We start from the raw sequence: 14,141 nt of genomic DNA on the forward strand, positions 1-14,141 counted from the left end.
TATGCTCAGTTTCATCTGCATTTACCATTCAGTAGATCTGTCATCTCCACTTTACCATAAAGAAGTGAAGCAGAGAAGGGCTACAGGGTGCATGTGGCAGTGAATCAGGAGCCAAACTTTTCATCTCCTGACTCACATAGCAATAGCAATGCTTTCTGGGCTATATAAAAGAATAGTACATCCAACATTACCATTTGGGCAGAAAGCACTGATTCAAACTCCAAGATTCTTCATTTTAACCTAAGCTACCAAAAACCTTTCTCTGTCCACCATCACCAAAAAAAATACTAACCAAAGCTGACTACAAGATATACAAGGAAAGCTGTATACCGCACCCTGTTAGGTAAATCTATGTAATTTTATGTAAATCTATGTAATTTTATGTAATCCCCTTTCTCTTGAGGAAGGCTTTTGACTGTTTTTCAGTTTTAACACAAAAGTCACTCAACTAATCAGGTCAGCCAAGCCAGCAATCTGTAGAAGTTTAATTTTAAAGAAAACATACTCGTTATCACAGCTCTATCTGCAGACGTTTAGGTCTACCCTCCTATAAATCCTTCTTTTTTTGTACATTTAAGAATCATCCTCAAAGACTGAAAAGGATGAAATAAATTGAAGTAAGGCACAAAATGACATTACATAAGAGGGTAAAGGTGGTCTATTATTTAGCAGCAGAAGCAGGCCTCATTCATGTTGCCCACATCTCAGGGAAGTACAGTGTATACCTGAAATAAAACATCCATTCTGAGTATATACCAACCCTAGTGGATGCCATGATCTCTTCAGTATTCTGCAGAAAACTGTGTTGTGCAAACAACATAATTTTGCTATTTTATACAACAAGTAAAAGGCGTGGGTGTTCAGTAAAACTCATGCTATATGTAAGGAAAGCCCAGACTTATGGAGTAACCTGCTTTTGTAATCACCAAAACAAAAGGCATCATGACAGAAACCAAACCAACTTCTAATCACATTTTAGCTAGCAGATTAGTAGATACAGCCACAGCGAACACGTAACACCTCTTGTACTGAATGAATGGAATAAAATTCTGTTGTGTCTTTGCTGTTCTCAAATTATTAGGCTTCGGGGAAACCTCACTGCAGCCTTCCAGTACTTGAAGGGAGTGTATAAACAGGAGGGGGAATGCCTTCTTTACATGTGTTGATACTGATAGAACAAGGGGGAATCATTTTAAAGTAAAACAGGAGATTTAGGTTAGAAATTAGGAGAAAGTTTTTCATTCAGGGGGTGGTGAGGCACAGGCTGCCCAGTGAGGTTGTGGATGCCCCATCCCTGGAGGTGTTCAAGGCCAGGCTGGATGTGGCTCTGGGCAGCTTGTTCTAGTGCTTGGCAACCCTGCCCAGAGCAGTGGGGTTGAAACCAGATGATCTTTAAGGTCCTTTTCAACCCAGGCCATTCTATGATTCTATGATTCTGTTAAGATTATGGTAAACGCTGTCTACTTGAGAACAATGCACAAAAGCTAGAACATTGCACCTTCCAAAGGTCCACCTTCCTCCAAACAAGAGGCCTCTACCATATCTAAAAGCCCTACTCTAAAGTTACAAGATACATAACTAAACTTCCGATGTAGTTCTAGTAACAGCAATATATTTAAAAAGTAAAATTAAAGATAAAAGACTGAAAAAGACTCAGTATCAGAAAATAATCAGTGACAAAAATAAAACCTTGCATCACAGGATTTTTGGCAATTCTTTCATGTTACCCCTTCCTCCTCCACTCTTCCTTCCATATATTTAATCATCTGTTAGTAGAAATTTTTATGGAATGGCTTGTCAAAAAGATATACTGAGGACTATCATGTTTTCGCAGAAGCACTGTTAATAATGCATGAAGAAATGAAAAATATTTAGTTGCAATTTTCTAAGCTTTTTAGCAAAATATCTGCTAATCTTTTGCTTCATATACAATACCTGGGTAAAAATAAGATCTGTACCCCAAATTCCTTGTACCTTATCAGGCCAATAACTAATTCCTAGTACCAGACAACTGTTTTTCTAACATAATCCACATATTTTACCTTCTCTTCCTTTTGAAAAGGAACAGTTTCGCTTTACCTTTAACAACTTCATTTAAGACTGGAACAAACCCTGGGGTAAAACTCCTAAGACTCCCCTCATGTCTGCAGACCCCAGTACTCATGGTGGACTTTAACCGCACCAGTATTTGAGGAACAACACAGCTCAGAAGTAGTAACCCAGAGGTTTTCTGGAGTGCACTGCCAACAACTTCCCTACACAAATTGTCAAGGAGCGGATGAGTGAGAGGTCTTCTACTTGATAGCATACTTAAAATCAAGGAAGAACTGATCAGGGATATCAAGGCTGGGGGCAACCTTAGCTGCAGTGACTGTACCATGATGGAGTTCAGCATCCTCAGAGGCGGGAAAATAGCAAGAAGTAGGATCAGTACACAACAGCAGAGCAGACTTTGACCCGCTGAGGCATATGCTTGGAAGAATCCTGTAAATAGTTCTGGACAGAAGAGTCTAGGAAAGCTGTTTGATTGTCAAAAATGTTCTCCTTCGAGCTCAAGAATGGTTCATCCCAAAAAGCAGGAAAACAAGCTACGGTGACAGAAGACGTGAATGTATAAACAAGGAGCAACTGGCAAAACTCAAATATAAAGTATACAGGAGGTAGAAGCAAGGACAAAAAACCTGAAAGGAATTAATAGAGAGACAACGTCCAAGTATGCAGGGATAGGGTTAAGAAAGCTGAAGACCAGTTGGAGGTGAACATGCAAAGGGATTCGAGGGGCATCAGGTGCATCAGCAGCAAAAGATATAATCTTTGTATGTATAATCTTTGAAAGGACATGCTGACCAGGACAGGGTTTTGAGGACTTGAGCAAATCAAACTCCACTCTTATATTGAGCAGCTACAAAGAGGATCCAGGGAACTAAAGGCTAGTGACCTCATATTAAACACTAAGATGACAAAAATAAACCTGGAAACCATTAGGAAACAACGAAAAAGCGATCAGGGAGGACAAGCGTGGACTCATGAAGGGGAAGTCATGTCTGACCAACCTGAGAGTCCTATACACACAGTAAGATGACCAGGTTTGTGGACAAGGGTACAGCAGTGCTCGTCAGTTACTTCAACAAGTAAAGCTTTTACCACCAACAAAGACTAAACAACTGGCTAAACTGTTGGACTTCGAAGGTTGTAATCAGTGGCATGAAGTCCAGATGTCTCCAGGGGTGTGCTCCAGGGGTCAGTACTGCAGCCAGTATTATATACAAGCTTCATTAATGACTTGGATGACACTGCAGACTTGGTAGGTTTGTAGATAATACAAAACCAGGAGGAATTGTTGGTACAGAAGATGGGTGTGCTGCCATTCAAATGGACCTTCATAGGCTGCAGAAATGAGCCAAAAGTAATTTCATGAAGTTCATCAAAGGTTAAATACCAAGTCCTACATGTGGTTAAGAATAACCCCATGCACTACCACAAGCCAACAGCCAAGTGGCTGGAAAGAAGCTTTGCAGAAAGAGACCAGAGCATCCTGGTGGACATCTACTTGAACATCAGACGGCAGTGCATCCTCACAGCAAAGAAGGTCAACAGCATCCTGGGCTTCATTAGTAAGAGCATTACCAGAAAGCCGAGGGAGGTGATTACTGCCGTTTATGCAGCACAGGTGATAGGTATTTGGGGTACTGTGTCTAATTCTGGGCTACCCAGTACAAGAGGCACATATGTACTACAGTAAGTGGAAATTTCTGATGGAAAGGAGTAGAGAAGATGGAATCTGATTCTTCCCAGGGGTATTGAGTGAACAGACAGACAATAATGGTTACAAATACAAGAAATCTGATTTCAATGTAAGAAAAACTTCTTTTATGGTGAGAACAATCAAAGCACTGGAACAGGTTGCCCATAGTGGTTGCAGTCTCCACCTTTGCAGATATTCAAAACCCAACCCAACAGTGTCCTGAGCAACCTCCTCTAGCTGATCCCGCTCTGAGCTGAGGGGTTGGATTAGATCATCTCCAGGGGTGCCTTCTGACCTTAACTATTCTGTTATAGGAAACCATAAGTATTATTGCTCAAATTACTTGTATTCAACATATACTTACACATCACTAGTGCTCTACAGAAATCAGCAATAGATGCTTATAGAGGACCTTAAGTTGTTATTGTAGGTCTTCCCAAATCTCTATATAAAGCTTATTTCTTCAAATATTGTCTATATGCATTGTTTTGTTGTTTTTTTTTCTCCTTTTTGTGCGTGTATTGTTTTTAGTCTGAAAGCATCATGTGAACAAAACACTGCATTTGATAGCATGATCTTAATGAAATAGCCACAAAAAATTTTCTTTAAAATCACATTATTTGCACACTCACAAAGATGTATCTTGAATGTAACTGAAGCATGAAATTCTGAACACAGTCGACTTGTTTATTCATTCATATCAATAACTTAAGTGTACAAGTAGTGGAAAGAATGTCCTTCTACGAAAAAGTTTTGGCAAATGTTAAGAACCAAAAGCTTACAGGACAAATGAACTAATGGAGATATATATGAGGAAAAATTGTAAAATAAAATTTGTATTTTTATATCATCTAAGCCTTATAAATTATGCATCCGTTTTTACCTTAGACAACTGGTGGAATGTTGAAGAAACTGCATCACAGGGCAGTTACTTAAGAAAATCCCTATCATATTGAGCCTAATGGTTCATTTCTTTCAGAAAATACAGATTTATTTCTGCAGTGTTTTTTTCTGCTAAGATAACTGTTTTTAAAATTATGTTGCACTTTCTGAAGACCAACAAAAGTAGAAATGAGTATATCACAGTTTGAAGTGACCAAACATTATAATTTGCAGTCCTGCTGTTTCACAGGAAGATAAACTTCAGAGACAGTAAGCAATTACTTCCTGTGCATCTTACATACCTGTCAGCAGGATCTTTTACCACCTCAGCTAAGCACTGGCTCAGGACTGGTTCAGAGTATTGGTTTGTGACTGCCTCCTGTTCTCTTCAGCTGTCTTTTTCTCACTCCTTCCCTGAACCAGCACTAATGGTAATGTAGTCAGATCGGAAAATTAATAAAGATTAAAATTAATATAGCAAAAGATGACTGCATGGATGCGCAAGCAGCAGCCTGCATAAAACTGGCAATAACACATGGCTAGGGAAAGGGCAAGTCTACCTTCTTTGGTTTCTGAAGTGATTCTCCAAATCAATCATCCTTACTTACTAAGCTTCAGTTTATACTGGGGAAATTGTTCATATTATGCTCTTCACATTTTCAGCTACTAAAACAAATTCTAGCCGCTCAGTAGTAACCACAGCATTTTTTCTTAAATTACTTGCCCTCATAAATAATTTTGGAGTTGTCAAATGAATTCTTAAAATTGCAGAATGAAAGCAGGCTACATAGCCTTTCCTAAAATACAGTCACTATAAAAAAAAAGTGCAAAGACCCCCAAACCTCTGGCTCACTTAAATATTTGAATGTCTTATGAAAATAAAATAAAAACAAACAAACAAAAAAAACCACTTGCATTTGTTTTTACTGAAAAGCATTTAGCATTCTAAAAGATTTTCCATAATTTCCATTGGCAACAATTGTGAAAGCTGAGTTGTATCTCTACAAAAGTAAAGAACTTACACTTCGCTATTTTGCATTTAACTGTTCAGCACTAATGCCTTCCAGAGGACAGCTTAATCTTATTGATTAAGGTTTATATCGTTAATAGATTTTTATTCTCATTTAGGGTGTTTTGCATTTTTCACACAATGTACAGAGCTAAATATCTCCCTTTTAGTTTCTGCACACTTTTGAACTCTGGCATGTCCCGAGCCTCCACCAACAGCTTCACCTTGACTCTTACCAAGTTAGATGAATGTAATTATCTCAGTTTGTGATCAAGATTCTTTGTAAGACCAAAAGACAAAATGGAGCTTTTCTTTGGAAAGCAAATCTAATTTGCTCTTTTCCTATAGTGCTGACACATGCTTTAAAGCAAGAAAACCCAAACAATCCTATGCTCAGCACAACCCAGGAATTTTAAAAATCACCTCTTTGTATTTTTCTGAATCTGAATGACTCAGGACAGAAAAAGGGAAGGGATCTTTCAAAAATTAGCTGCAGCATGTAAAAGATATTAACATGAGTGACCGCAACGAAAATATCAGCAATAGGCTTTGAAGAAATCAGGCGTGGGTCACTGAATAGAAAACAGAAACAGATGCTAGGCTGCCTAGCCCAGGTCACTGCAGGGAGAACAACAGCTGCCTATGCAAGTCTTGCCTGGGACACAGAGACGGTGCAGGACTCTACCATTACAATTTTTATAGCACGTGCTTGATGATTTTAGTATGGGAGAACAGTGGAAAACCAGATGGATTTTTTTTTTTTTGGGTGGAGCTATGGCAAATTGAGTCATTTATTTAGTTTCAGTACTTGTTTTTATTCTCTTTTGTGTGTAGTTTTGGAACTAACAAAGAGAGTATGAATGTTGACTAACTACACAGATTTAAACATGAAGTAGAGGTAAGAACTTCTGAAGTGCTCTACCAAGTTATTAATATTTTAAGAGGTCTTAAAAGCTATTTTATAATAGTGCAGATACTGTTGGGACCGGAGGGTCTACATTCACTCAATATTAACTGCAGCATATTTTAAGATATTTTATTTTCACATTCACAAGGGGGTCAGAGGAGAAAGTCTTCTCTGATCAGCCTTATATCCACAATGACTTTTAGCTAAGAGTTAAAAGACTCCTTTTTATAACCCACCAAACAATATTAAAAGTGACTTCCAGAGTTGTTCATCCATCCAATTGCTACAACCTCTACCATAATAAATCTCTGGATTATGTTACAGAAAACTGAACTTGCATCACAAATCCTGGTAAGCAGAAGGGAGTTTTTAAAGTGAATTTTTCTGTGATTGCCCAGCTCCCCATTTCATGACTCACGCATTCCTTCCAATCATATTATTCATCACTTCTTTTCATGGAGGCAAGAAATTATAAATGATTACTATCTTGATTTGTCTGAGCACAGAAAAAAGTATCTTTAGAATGCATGGACAACTCTATTCAATAGATTAGCTACTTATTCAAAATATGTTTCACTGAAAATGTACAATATTCTTTCAGATGTGCCTTTAGTTTTACTAGTTGTTTTAAGAATGCACATGCATGCACTACAAGTGTCTCTCTAAGAGTCTTAAGAGTAGTACTGTACATTTTAGGTGCTTTTAGACAAACAAAATATGTTCTTTCAAGTTGTTACCAAAATAGACTTCTCAGTCCCAAACTGCTTTCACTTTCACTCCCAGATAGCGCAGGTATTTATTAAGAACAACTAGGCATAGCAAAGCAAATAGAAAATTGTTTAAAGATAACTACTTTATAAATTGGGAAGTAAGATGTTTCAACTCATAATGCGCTTTATGTTTTCAATCCATTAAAAAGAGATAGTTTAGATATGCCATGGTGAAGAGTTGCATAACACAAAAACAGTTCTGTACAGAAACAGAGAAAAGTAAATTTATCTAGTTAAATAATAGCAAAAGTTTCACTTGTTGGCTGCATATTAGGAGAAACTTCAATGAAAAGCTTATACATTAAGTTACTAGATTACCCATACACAACAGCTTCAGTCTACTAATAGATATTGTAGTTCCAAAAGAATTACTTGTTTACCTGAATCCATAAATCACATGAAATCCATGTTAAGCTTTACAGTACAAAAGTTAAGTTTTTCAGTATTAAAGAGCTCGTGATTTGTTATTCAAATGTTAGAATTGACATGAATATGACAAAATGGGACAATCTCGGATGCTTAGGGTAATTGAAAGCTCTGGTCAACTGAAACATGGCTGAAACAAACAAACAAAAAAGAGAGGAACAAATTAAAGAGCAGCAAGAAAAAACAAGACTAGCAAAGCTTCTCGTGTTTGATATTACTGCTCTCTTTACAACCACTTTATGGGATGTTTTTAATGTGTGTTGATCCTTACAACAGAGCAAGTAATATCAAATCCAAGTACAATTTTATGTCAAATACAAGACCCCCAAGATAAAGAAAATAGTCTAAAATTGGTGTTTACAAAATATAAATGCTGTAATACACTATATTCATTAACTTCAGGGCCACTATCAGCTTGTCGTAAGTTATGCTCAAATGTTTACAAGATTCGAATTTCAGCTGAAAGTGAAAACAGGTTTCAGTAGAGACAAGTCACCACACAAACACAGCCTCTTTCACTGACCTTCTTGCAACTTCACTGTATTGTTGACATGATGTCAGAGGCTCTTTCTGGTACAAATCTTTAACTACACACGTCAGGACAGAGTGTGCTAGTGGTGTTCCAGGTGTGTGCTAACTTTATGCAAATAAGGAGGAGTTAAATCAGCAAAACATATTTTTTGATTCTTTCAGTGCTGGGGACAGAATGAAGACAGAGATGCTTAAACAGGACTAAGCTATTCTGACTACCGCTTTGCAAGGAAGTTGCATCTGAGGTAGAAGTGTGTTGCTAGTGTAAATAAGCTAGCAAAGTGCTCCTGATACAGACTTTACTTAATTCATTAAGGCATATTTCAGTGAGAAAGACTCATCAAAAACCTTCTGGCTTTGATGTATATAAACTCAGACATCTCTAATTCTGAACTTGCCAGTTGTCGTCTTTTGGATACTACTCATTTCCTGCTGTTAACGTGCATTCAAAAAAAAAAACCCAGAAGGCTGCCTAAAGTTTATTCAATTTTTACTAGCACTACTGAAATATAAACAGTTCCTGTAAGTCTTATGATTATTTTTTTCACTCCCTGCAGAATAAGAGGCATTTCCTCTCCAGAAAAGACATCAGATATGATGACCTAATGCCAGGTGGCCTTATGAAAATCATAGAGAAAAAATGAGATAAGCATAAGGGGAGATAACAAAATCCCAAAATATGATAATACAACTTATATTATGAAAACTATAGAACCCATGTTTTGCATAAAAAGATAAAAGAATGAAGAAGTGTAAGTAGAAAAGATGCATGTATGTAACTAGCAATAAGGCTACTTTCTATTGAAAAGCTTTCACAGAACAGGCTGCTGGGGTTCAACAGTCAAGCTAAACTTCACAATTTACTATGTAAGTGTTTAACCATGCAGCCATACTATCTCTAATGTTCTTTCAGATTAAAAAAGAAACAAAAAACAAAAACAAAAAATCATCTACCGTACAGTGAAAGACACTTGTATGAATGTAGAAATATGTAAAGAGCAGGGTATTTTAATAATATAATCGGATGATTCATCTCTGCTATTGCTCACAGATGTCCAACACAAAAGAGCCTGTGCTTCTCAAAAAAACACTACTGCTACCAATATTACATCCTTAAGTTCTTATCATTATGATATTGCTTCAAATGGCTACACTATTTCCTTTCAAATCCACATCCTTTTAGAGCTCTCATCTCCCTACGAGCTCCTTAGTTCAAGCTGAGAACAACTGCTCACTCCTTTGTGACCATGCCATAGAGTGCAGTACTGGACCTACTGAGGCAACTTCTTCCTGGCTATACCTTTATCCTCCCACAGACATTCTCTTTCTGAACAGTACAGAAAAGACTTTTCTAAGGAACATACAGATTTTTTAATTTTTTTTTATGCCGAGGTCTTACTATGATCCACATTTCACCTGAACTTTTATTTTACATAATGCATGTTCTCTCTTTTTAAAACAACATACCTTCATACTGTCAAATCTGATCAGTCCTACATCCTTAACTGCAGATTTCCACAATGCATTGCAAAGCAGTCCTCCCACAAAGTGAAACAGAATGTGAATATTCGTTTTACAAAGCTACTGTATGTTTGGTTACAAATACTAGAGTATTTCTCCAGTATTTCCTTCAAAGGAAAGGACTATTTTTTACTACTTGTGAGAGCTGGAGAGTGCTGATCCCTATTCTGTGAAGCATGCTATCGTCATTAGGATGACAAAATCAAGTCTCATTGTGGCAAGAAGAAATATCATTTAGTGTCAACAACACACTGCTATTGATTTGAACTCCTCCTTGCCTCACGGGTGAAATAACAAGCTCCTACACACAGACTCTCTAAGCATACCAATAGAGGAGAGAAGCAAGAAAAATACTAAAAATGGATATATTAAAGATACAACAGGAAATATATGACTCACGAGATGTAAATTCTTTTATCTGTATGGAATAAATTGAAGAAGAGCTTAATATGGCTTCTGTGATTTCTATGGAGTTAGATTAGAACAGAAATACACCTATCAATAACACACCAGATTTAGGCTCCCCAACCAGCATCTCCTAGATGTTCGGCAACCTCAGTGAAACAGGCCAGCTTCATTTTCATGATCTACGACATGACTATTCACATTTTTAAAATTATGCTTTCTTTTTTTTTTAGCACCCCAGTTGGCCGTTTCAGTGTAAGACAAGGAACTGATTGAGCATAGAGCTGAAATTATCCTTTTGCATTACTTGCAGGATCTCTTTAAAACAGAGCTAAGAAACTGTCAGTCAACATGGATGGGTTCACTCTTTTTTCTATTTCTGAACAGATTTTTTTCCCTGAAAATTGCAAAATCATTTGTCTTCTTAAAAATATATTAAAAAAAATAAAATAATAGTGAGACCTGCAACATTATAATAAATATCACTTTGAACATTAATAGTTATTTTTTGAAAACTCAGTGATGCCTTTAAGCAAATTTGCAAAACAGAAAATGTAGTAGGCTGAAATTCTACTTATAGCTCCTAACTGCACCCAAAATTTAAGCTAATTTCAAACACATACATAGCACCGTAGTCAGCATGCTAGAAGCCCACAGTCCATCTCTTAAAATGTGAAGTAATATAAAAGTCATAAAAATAATTTTAAGATAACTTCTTTTTAAAAATACTGTGGAGTAGAGGAAAAAAAGCTATTTTCATACCATATCCAGAAGACGGGTGAGGTGTTAAAGAAACCTCTTGTTTAATGTGACCTTTGGCTGTACTTTCACTTGTCATCATTATAAAGTAGCTACTTTCAGTGCCAAAACAGAAGCTGCGTTATATTACCCTCTAACAGTAGTAACACGTATTTCAGGAAGTGTTTCATACTCTGAGAAACCGGTGGCAGAACACATTGACAGCACTTACCTTTGTAATTACTTATAATGGGGCTTATTGAACAATAAGACCTCATTTACACAACGAAATAAGAGTGACTGCACAAAATTTCATACAGCATGTCACAAACTAGTAGTATACATTCAGGAACTCCCTTGGAGTTCTCAGCTTCAGTCAAAACATTCAAATAAAGAGAAATGCAAATTTCACATTGGAACTCTGCCCCAAATAATGACAATATTCAGGGCTTTGTTACTGCATACAGACCAGAACCACTGCATCATTAAGATCTCTAATACACTTGACTTTTCTTAACATATGTAATTACAAAAATATTTCTGGAAAGCAAATTAATTTGAAATTCAAGTAAGATTAATAGAACAAATATGACAAATTTACGTTTTATACAACCGTAGCAAGCTGCAGAGTAAAAATCACTAGCTTTCATTATCTAAAGCTGTTCATCTAACACTGTAGAGAGAAAAACCATTGATACATACTGTACACACATTTTTATCCATGTACATAAATCAAAGGAAACAGCTTCCTTTAAGGCAAGCATATGAAGATACTAGAGCAAGATACAAATTAAATATTCATACATTCAATATTTCAAAATAAGGAATTTGGATATACACATGCATAATTTAAGTTCTATAGTGAAACCTGTCTACAGAGGCCATTTCTACTGTATTTCAACAGCATTGAAACTTGAAATGTACAATGCAGCCTTTCCAAGCTGTGTTAAAACTTTAAAGTATATAGTAATTCATTTCAAGTACCAAACACAGAATAAAGGCCATGTTGTGCACACAGCTCCTTTCCACAGGAACTACCTCTTTGCCCACTTCATTACAGCTCTTCCAGCACTATGAAACAGGGCTGCCAGTCACTGTGCTTTCCTACAAAGTGGTTTCAGGCTGCCCAAAGAGGTAGTCAGTGGGAACTGAGTTGAACAGGTAACTTCAGGTGTAAGAGGCTCACAGTTCCTGAAAAAACACATCATTACCATTTACTCCAAGCCCAGTTCTGATCTGAGGCACCTGTTTTAAACTCCATAGAGCCAGTGCTCATATACGCAGGCTGAAATTGTCCCTTATTCTGTTTTAATACATTTACTCAAGCCTCTTCAGAGAAAATGATGACATCTCAGGCCTTTTTAGCTGCCAAAAGAAAGCAAGGCAAAACCAGGCTTCACAACTGAACATGTGCACAAAGAATGATTGTTTGTGAACACAGTATCTGACAGCAGTTTACACACAACAGCACAGAGATCCTAAATTTTAGGAGTTTTTAAATTCCTATGCATGCAAAAAGCACTCTGGGTCAAAAAAAAAAAAAAAAAAGCCTACTCTTCCCCACCTGTCCCCTCGACACATACCTTCTTCTGTGTGTGCCTAAAGATATCATCACTCCCCATATCTTTAAACCCTTGCCATGAGAAGCAAGTCTCTATATAAGATATTAATGTGATTATATTATTTTCTTATTAGAAGTTAAATGTTTTAGTTCAAATATCAAGAGGCTCATTTAAAAAGCATCCATTCTGTCTGGGCAAAAATATCTCAAGTTAACTTTGAGAATAATTAAAGAGTACTTAATAATGGGAAAACAGAACAACTCTGTTTCTACACATTTTATGGCAAACATTTATCTTTGCTCCTTAAAGGTCACCCATTTGATCTTGACACATCTATGAAATAATACAAGCAAAAGCTAAGTAAGTAGAAAAGTGATATTAAGCAATACAAAGCTAAACAAAATTAGTATCTACATGGTAAATTGCTTCATTGAAAACCATCTATGGATTCTGCAAAGAATATACTTTTGCCTTAGAGCTAGTACTTTAATTTTCAAGAACCAAGAAAAAAAAATCAAAACTAGTCAGTAACAATGCAGCGTCGAAAAGCAATAAACTCAAAATTAAGTTATAAATAATTTAAAGCATGTCATGAAGATGTATTAATAATTCATCAGATAAATAATTTACTAAATAATCAAATAAATAAATAATGAAATACATAAATAAATCAGCAAATAAATAATTCTGCAAAATAACCTAAACAATAAGTCACTAAAACAAATGACAAACCTACAAAACTACAATGATTTTCTAAATTCTGATAGTTTTAAATAAACAAATGTATATAAACTAGATCAATCTTTGGTGGATAGAGAAATAGTTTTCACTGCTATTGGTAAATTCCTGATTACACTGCACAAGGATACAATTTTAGATTTTACAAGAGTGCAGTTTTTTCCTTGTAAATTATTAACATGATTGCTACAATACATCCTGCTCTGTATTTTACGTGTAGTCCCTTTATGTAGCTCATTTCCCCCCCAAAAAAAATGAAAATCTCTTTACAACATTCTTAATTCAAGTTGCTTTTTTTTTTTTTTTTCCTGGGTGCAGTACTTACAATACTGCAATAGCCTTCTTGGTGGTTCTCTTACTATCTTCTGCAAACCTTCAGAAGTTTTGCTGCAGGGGGAAAACAAGTAGAATAACCTTAATTATTACAGATGGTATCTCATTCATTAGTGGATGACAACATTTTATTTGAAAGCACAAGAAAAGCTGTTTTATAATTCTACAAAGCAACTTAATGTGAAACAACCATTACAGTTTGCAGACTACCTAAAGTTTTCAGAAGTCTTTGGTGGAATGAGTTCAAGCAGACTGAGTCCTGTTTCTTGTATTTAAGCTGACACACAATCTGTGCAAACTGGCACTAATTCAGATGTAAAGACAAACTATGAGAAGGACAAAATACTTGGCTGACATCTAATGTTATCCTTGATTTTGGAAGTTCATAGTCCTTGAAAGAATACAGTGAGCCCGTTTACTCTCCACTATCTCGGTACCTTCACAATTTAATTAGAGCCCTGCACTCCAAACCCAATGCCGACACCACAAAGGTCAAAATCCATCCATCTCCCAAACCAGGTTTCACTCTCCGCTTATGGTAATAAATACTACTGACGGTCACTATGGTTAAATA

At 36.3% G+C, this 14,141-nt stretch overlaps 1 protein-coding gene across 5 annotated transcripts in view; it reads right to left on the reverse strand.

Annotated features, from left to right (window-relative positions):
• The window catches only part of TBC1D5 (TBC1 domain family member 5), a 318,666-nt gene that overhangs the window by 277,568 nt on the left and 26,957 nt on the right, over nt 1-14,141 (reverse strand). For 2 of the 5 annotated variants that reach the window (XM_084509911.1, XM_084509910.1), the window contains exon 2: nt 13,560-13,621. The exons of the other annotated variants lie outside the window; for them this stretch is intronic. The gene's annotated coding sequence lies outside the window, so the exon portion shown is untranslated. The remainder of the gene's footprint in view (nt 1-13,559; nt 13,622-14,141) is intronic. 5 annotated transcript variants of the gene reach the window in all.

This window comes from Aythya ferina, assembly GCF_964211825.1.
Source record: "Aythya ferina genome assembly, chromosome: 2".
NCBI lineage: Eukaryota > Metazoa > Chordata > Aves > Anseriformes > Anatidae > Aythya > Aythya ferina.